Here is an 8,674-nt window from a genome sequence, read left to right as displayed (position 1 = left end):
CAGCTCAAAAACCAACGTTTTTGAACTTGCATTGTTTTCACAGTTTTAGTAAGTGCTGATGCAATATCAAACACTCACAAACAGTTTTAGTAAGTACTGATGCAATATCAAACACTCACAAACAGTTTTAGTAAGTGCTGAGGCAATATCAAACACGCACAAACAGTTTTAGTAAGTGCTGAGGCGATATCAAACACGCACAAACAGTTTTAGTAAGTGCTGAGGCAATATCAAACACGCACAAACAGTTTTAGTAGGTGCTGAGGCAATATCAAACACGCACCAACAGTTTTAGTAAGCGCTGATGCAGTATCAAACAGGCACACATCCGTACGTATTTGTGGCTAAACTGTGAAAGATTAAGTTTCTTTGTCGCTGCTCTTCAAAGGCAGTCTCTTCTCTCTCTCTCTCTCTCTCTCTCTCTCTCTCTCTCTCTCTCTCTCTCTCTGACTCATCTCCAAACAGGCGAGTCATGGCAGCTGATCATCTTTCTGGAACGGTCGCCCGGCGGAAGCTCTCATTAGATCTAATCACTTCTTAGCAGAGGATTGTTAGGGGTATTAGGCGTAGCGTGATAACATTTAATCCTGCAAGGACCTGCTGGTGTTGCTATGGCAACCGGGGGTGATTACCGTTGCCCAGGCCCGAGCTGTCCTTGCTCCGTATTACAGAGCTTAGGGCCTATTGCGTTTTCATGGAGGGTTGCTGTCTTATTCAGCTCGTAATGCGAATATCGAAGTGTATGTGATCCTAAGCATACACTTCAGACGTATGTACTGCCATACTTATATTCATATGTGGGTGCTACTTTGGCTTATTATCTACGCGTCACCTACTCCGAGGTGCTAGTACTAAACACCGTATGGTCAATGTAAAGTAGACGGCCGCACGAAGATATCGTTTTTATTAATATAATTTGTCGACCACACAATATAGAAATGGTTGTATATAATATATTGATCCCCGAGGGGCTAGTACTAAACACGGCGTCCCTAGGAGCTTCCGCCATGTTTAGTACTAGTACCTCGCAGTAGGTGACGCATAGATAACAAACCAAAGTATAGCATTCATATATGTACCAGGAATAGAAGGGAAAAATTAAATTAAATGCGTTGTATGTATGTGATATCCTCAGGATATCTCGCCTGTTCGCGAGAATCAGAAAGCTTAATGGCCTATATATAATTTTCGGTTGTCGCGCCGATGTTAAATTTGATTGAGATACATGGTGCCCCACGAAAAACCAGGAGATTTGGTACAGTTTATTTAATTGTTGGAAACAGAAAACAGTTGTTGTTAACAGAAACATTGTTAAAACAGAATAAAAACACAGATTTTAGATGATGTGTTCAAAATGCTTTCCGTGGGCAGCTGCACAACGACAGACGGTGTAGCCAACTTCCAGTCGCCCTTTGGATGACTTCAAGCGGGTTATTGTTCCGAGCTTCCATCAACAGAGTTTTTAAGGATTGTATGTCTGTGACCTCTCTTCTCTATAACTGAAGTTGAGGTAACAGTAAACCCAACATGGTAAAATCCATTACGTTGAGATCTGGACTTTTTTTGAGGGCCATTCGTTAGGTTCAATGACGTCAGGAGTATTGGCTGTGAGCCAGGCAACGGTGTGTAAAATACATAATGTAAATAAAAAATGTCCTGCTTTTTTTGTGAGGCACCCTATATGAAATATATTTTATTCAACAAGCAGCTCTTTAACTGAAAGTAAACCAGTCTTCTACTTCACATTTTCTGTCTTCTGTTGAATTTGAAGATATAATTCATTATTTATGCCACCTGTGCTACTTTAGTAACTTACAGAATTACATTTTACTTAGATATTCAGTCATTCTGGCTTCACTAATATTCCATCAAAATATATTTGCTTTATTTCCTCATATGTCGCATTTCGGTGTTCAAGAATCGCTGCAGACCTTCCAATCACTTTCAGCTTTTCCCTTGTTACGTCACCTTGCGCCAAGAATAGAAACCATTATCGGAATGAAGATAGTCATAATATATAGCTGAGTGCGAAAAGATAACTGTTATTGGTAAATTGATTCATCTTTGAAAGGTGCGATGATTCTCTTGCTTATCTGTTGGACGCAGTTTTGTTTACCCTCGTGATAACACTTATTCATTCATTCATTTATTGTCCGTGAATATTGTTAAAAATTGGAGTAAAAATTGTATTCACGAGGTCTTTGTACCTTTCGTCCTTCGATAAATTCCTACGTGTTCCTACAGTCGGCGTTGCAGACAGACATTTGTTCATAGAACGACGTTGGTCTTTAATTTTACTGTATTGGTTTATTCCCGAAACAGATACGCATAAGTAAGCAAACTAAAATACATACATACATACATACACACACACACACGCACATATATATATATATATATATATATATATATATATATATATATATATATATATATATCTGTATTTGTGCGTGTACGTAAACGTATATTCTCTCTCTCTCTCTCTCTCTATAAATATTTATAGTGAATGACTTTTCACATGACAGATGAGTTGTTAATGTAACTGGCAAATAAATAAGAGAACAAGAGTCACCCCTTAAGTGGCCTAAACTCACATTCATGATTCAGATGAGTTACAAACACTCATCGTTACTGACCACGTCAATGCAGTAAACTTTTTTTACACCCGCCAGTTACGATATCATTCATAGATATCGCGTGAAAATATGATATCCCATGGCATCCGTATTAGCGTGCAAGATAGCTTTCTAGGAAAGCTTGCTCGAAGGCGAAGCGTAGACTTCCATGTCACACCGAGTACTGAGCGGAAGAAGAAGAAGAAGAAGAAGGAGCTTTCTGCCTCAGTGGCGTGGTCGTGTAATGCTGAGTTTGTAAATCCATTCCACCTTAAATGCTAGTTCAGTCCATTTAAGGCAGTGGTTCTTAACCTTTTTCAATGTATGCACCCCTTTCAAATCAGCGGTCAGTTCTAGCACCCCTGAATTTCTGAAAAAAATATAATAATAATAATAATAATAATAATAATAATAATAATATTAATACATAATAATAATAATTTTACATATTATTATTTTATTAATTATTTATTTGATTTGATTGAAATTATTTTATTATTTTTTACAGGAAAAATAACATGCGTATAAAAATATATTTTGCTTTAATTATTCATGGGCATCCTCTCACCCCTTAGGAACCGGCTTCGCACCCTCTAGGGGTGCGAGCACCCTTGGTTAAGAACCACTGATTTAAGGGGTCAGACTCTTTTCCTTATTTAATTCCATGTTACTTAACACGCACAGACACGCATCCTAAACAGGGAGTTCTCTTTGTTTATATTAGTTATTTACAGTTTTGACTGGTTAACATCTTCTTACCCTGCTGCCTCTCTAGTCAAACAGTCTGATGCCAGATGTTGGTTTCTGAGAAGTTTTGCACATCAGTGCAGTGTCGTCAGTATAGGCACATTTGTTTCAGTAAAAACCCTTAGCTTATATATATAGGTATAACATTGATATTGCTTGTAAAAGTATGTAGGACAATTAAAAGGTTGAAAAATGGAAAGCCACCAGGAATTGCATGGATTAGAAATAAGATGTTCCAGTACAGTGGTGGAAGTTTAACTGAGTGATTGACCAAGGTGTGTAAGTAAAACCTAGCTGAAGGAAAGGTTCCAGGGGGATGGTTTTCCTTAGTAGAATAAAAGTAATAAAGGAGACTGAGAATTATAGAGATAGTGTTATACAGTGTGCCAGAGAAGGTTGATGGTGGGATTTCAATTAATAAAGAAAGACATATGGATTGATAGGAGTGATTGTAGTGTGGGTTTATGCAAAAAAAGTAAAAAATGAGCTGAAGTTTCTTCAGCGAAATCGAGGTTTCTGTACAGCGTATAATCAAGGCCACTGAAAACGGATCTATCTTTCGGTGGTCTCGTTATAATGCTGTATGAGCCGCGGCCTATGAAACTCGCAGCCGGCCGTGGTGGCCTGTGTTGCTGCGTTGCCAGAAGCACGATCATGGCTAACTTTAACCTTAATGGGGAATAAAAATACGAGGTTAGAGGGCTGCAATTTGGTATGTTTGACGATTGGAGGGTGGATGATCAACATGCCAATTTGCAGCCTTCTAGCCTCAGTAGTTTTTAAGATCTGAGGGTAGACAGAAAAAGCGCGGACGGACAGACAAAGCGGGCACATTAGTTTCTTTTACAGAAAACTCAAAAGAGAGCAGATCGAGAAATTTTAATGAGTTATGTGAGAAATTTGAAGGTCGCGGGAGAAACCTGTATGTGAAATACATGAAGCCATGAAACGCTACTGATAGAATGATTAAAGATGCAATTTGAAGGGGTAGAGAGTGGAGGTAGAACTTGTAAGGAAAAGCATGAATGAGCAGGGAGCGCATCAGTGCGCGCAAGCAGTGAAGGGTGTGAAGTGGCTAATGTGAAAGGTTTTTGCGCAGTGGGTTCATCCAAGATTTAGCAGTTTAAGTGCGGACATGGCACACTTTCTAGCTCTGGATCTACTCCCTGTTAGGCAAAACTGCTTATTGTTGATTATATATATATATATATATATATATATATATATATATATATAAATAAATGTATATATATATATATATATATATATATATATATATATATATATATATATATAATATATATATTTACATATGTAAACACATACATACATGAATACATTTTATATATATGTATACATATACAGTATATACTGTATATATATATAAATTATATATAAACTTCATGAATTGTTTAGATATTTTTATTGAGGAAAGATGATTAATTTCACCACTGATTTCATAAATGATGGTCTTTAGTGCATGCAAAGCCCGTAAAATTCGTACTCTGATATAGAATTATGAGTAATTTAACGCTATTATGTCAGGTATCTGTATCATATTCCTTAATCATTTCCATCTTTATACTTTATGACTATCCAATGTTTTAACAGCACAACATTTTATCATTACCCCCACACCCGCATTCTAAGACAACATAACCTTTCATTCCTGTGGCGCGCTCTCTTAACTCTTAGGGGGTTAGTGCAGTCAGTGCACCTCATGCGGAGCAATGTAGGCATTACTTTAGGGTCTTTGCAACTTCCCTTCGGCGCCTAGCTGCAACTGCTTTCATTCCTTTTACTGTACCTCCGTTCTTATTATCTTTCTTCCATCTTACTGTCCATCCTCTCCTAACAACTGATTCATAGTGCAACTGCGAGGTTTTTCTCCCGTTACACCTTTCAAACTTATACTGTCAATTTCCGTTTCAGCGCTGAATGGCCTTAGTTGCCCCAGTGCTTGGCATGTATGCCAAAAATCTATCTAAATCAAATCAAAATCTCTCTCTCTCTCTCTCTCTCTCTCTCTCTCTCTCTCTCTCTCTCACACACACACACACACACACACACACGTGATGGCTCTGCAGAAGCGTGCTAAGTATCGTAATATCCTTTTTGACTCAGTGATAACAATGTATCTTAATATCCTTTTTGACTTAGTGATAACAATGTATCTTAATATCCTTTTTGACTTAGTGATAACAATGTATCTTAACATCCTTTTGACTTAGTGATAACAATGTATCTTAATATCCTTGACTTAGTGATAACAATGTATCTTAATATCCTTTTTGACTCAGTGATAACAATGTATCTTAATATCCTTTTTGACTCAGTGATAACAATGTATCTTAATATCCTTTTTGACTTAGTGATAACGATGTATCTTAATATCCTTTTTGACTCAGTGATAACAATGTATCTTAATATCCTTTTTGACTCAGTGATAACAATGTATCTTAATATCCTTTTTGACTTAGTGATAACAATGTATCTTAATATCCTTTTTGACTTAGTGATAACAATGTATCTTAATATCCTTTTTGACTTAGTGATAACAATGTATCTTAATATCCTTTTTGACTCAGTGATAACAATGTATCTTAACATCCTTTTGACTCAGTGATAACAATGTATCTTAATATCCTTTTTGACTCGGTGATAACAATGTATCTTTAATATCCTTTTGACTTAGTGATAACAATGTATCTTAATATCCTTTTTGGACTTAGTGGATAACAATGTATCTTAATATCCTTTTTGACTTAGTGATAACAATGCATCTTAATATCCTTTGACTCAGTGATAACAATGTATCTAATATCCTTTTTGACTCAGTGATAACAATGTATCTTAATATCCTTTTTGACTCAGTGATAATAATGTATCTTAATATCCTTTTTGACTTAGTGATAACAATGTATCTTAATATCCTTTTTGACTCAGTGATAACAATGTATCTTAATATCCTTTTTGACTTAGTGATAACAATGATAATGGTGATGGTGAAATTGCTAAAAATTGCCCGTCCAGTGACGTTAGTTATAAATCTTTAAAATGTGTTCTTCGAACCTATAATATACAAGGCAGTATATCTGCAGCTGCCTGCCGCACCACCTGCCCCAATCTCTCTCTCTCTTGAATGTATTTGCTTCAGGACGGAGAAAAGTGTAAAAGGACCCGGTATTTGTTTTTGGAGGAAGAGGTTTCTACATTTATTGAAGGAACCCATTTCTGTCAGGTTATCAGCTGCACCAGGCAACATTAATGGCTATTGTTTTTGTTGTTACTGTTCTTTTAATTATTATTATTATTATTATTATTATTATTATTATTATTATTATTATTATTATTATTATTATCATTATTATTATTATTATTATTATTATTATTATTATTATTATTATTATTATTATTATTATTATTATTAATCCAAAAATTTAAATAGTTTTTGATTACTGACATGTGGCAGTATGAACTTTCACTCTTCTTATGAGTGCATTGTTTCACTATAATCATTAGCTGAAATTAATACAAAAATATATGAAATTAGGAGTGATAGACCTTAATCCTGAATTGGCATCATGAGAAAGAAGATTCCCTAACAAGGAAAAATGATGTCGTTGAATCTTAAAGATATGAGCAAGAAATTGTATCGTGATAAATGAATGAGAGATAAATTTCAGAATAAGCGCCGTACACCAAGGATGTTATGAAGAACTTTGCGAAAGGTTTGGAGAGAAGAGGAGTACCCATGGTAGCTAGAGTTGGAATGCTTGGATGGATTGTTGAGCCAACCCTCCTTTGTGGTAATGTTGTGTGGGTGCAAATAAAACAAGATAAAAGGATGAAATTGTTGAAGTGGATTGGTTCCTTAACATATATATAGAATAAGGAGAGAGTAAAAGTGTTGGGAGGAAAGAAGAGAGGAAATCTGAAAAGGGATGGATAGATGGTAGATGTAAGTATACCTTAGTTTAACCAGACCACTGAGCTGATTAACAGCTCTCCTAGGGCTGGCCCGAAGGATTACACTAAGAACCAATTGGTTACCTAGCAACGGGACCTACAGCTTATTGTGGAATCCGAACCACATTATGCCGAGAAATGAATTTCGGTCACCAAAAATAAATTCCTCTAATTCTTCACTGGCCGGCCGGAGAATCGAACGCGGGCCCAGCACAGTGCTAGCCGAGAACGATATCGACCGGTCCAATGAGGAACTAGGTACGGAATAAGTATTGGAAAAGGGGAACCTCAACATCCAAGATATAACAGAGTGCTTGAAAGATAGAGGTGAATGGTGCAGTGTGAGTAAGGGTTTGACATGTTACTGGTAGACTCTCTTTGTAGTTGTATGAAGAAACTAGTGTTGTGGAATTTTTCTGTACGAGGGATTCATCCATGATTCTGCTGTTATAAGTGAATAAGGCAGTGATCGTTGCTCTTTCTTTTTTTTTTTTCTTGGGACCTACTTTAGTTACAGAAAAAAGGATTTATTTGATAATGAATATATCGAGAGATAAAGGAAGGCCTTTAACATACAGCAATTGTGCGAATGTGTGCAAGATAGAGACTTATTGCACAGGGGAGTTTGACAGGCTGTAATCAGCACGTTTGGTTGTTTGGTTGTCTGTAGTGGCTAATCTTATGGAAGTTTTACTACACAGGGTCTTCAACCACGATTCAGCATTTAAAGTAAGAATATGACAGTGACCATTGTGTTAGTTTTTCTTGTGACCTTGACATTCTGGAAGAGCGTGAATATGTGCAAAATTAGGATGAGTGGCGCAGTATGTGCAGGGGTTTTCAACATTCTGTTGATGAGTCTTCTTTGTAGGTTCTTGAAGTGGCTAATGATTGCATAACCCGTTCATTGAGGATTATATAAGCAGATACCATCTTTAGAAACGGAACTCCGTACACCCACCTTCCACGTGAAGTGGTGCTGCTTAATTATGATCCTGGAACGAGCGTCCGTCCATCTGCAGAGGACTTACGCTCCCAGTTCCCAGCAACAATGGACTCCCCCTATTCATGCCCAAGAACAATAACAGCCTACTCCTTTCGACAAATAACCTTCCCACGTGCTTTGCCATCCTTTCATGTTCCCTCCCTTCCCCTTTACTTCCCTTTCATGTTCCCTTTCCTCCTCTCCACACCTTGAAGGTTAATTCACCTACCAGCAGCGTGTCGCTCACACTACCTGGCGATCAGCCCTCCCACGCTTGGCCGCAACGGCGCTGTAAACAGCCGTGATTAGTATGGGTACCGAAACCCTTTCTTTGGCGCGGAGCTACTGAACGCTTCCC

This window comes from Macrobrachium rosenbergii, chromosome 21 (genome assembly GCF_040412425.1).
Source record: "Macrobrachium rosenbergii isolate ZJJX-2024 chromosome 21, ASM4041242v1, whole genome shotgun sequence".
NCBI lineage: Eukaryota > Metazoa > Arthropoda > Malacostraca > Decapoda > Palaemonidae > Macrobrachium > Macrobrachium rosenbergii.
The sequence above is the reverse complement of the archived record's forward strand: the minus strand, read 5'-3'. Positions refer to the sequence as shown.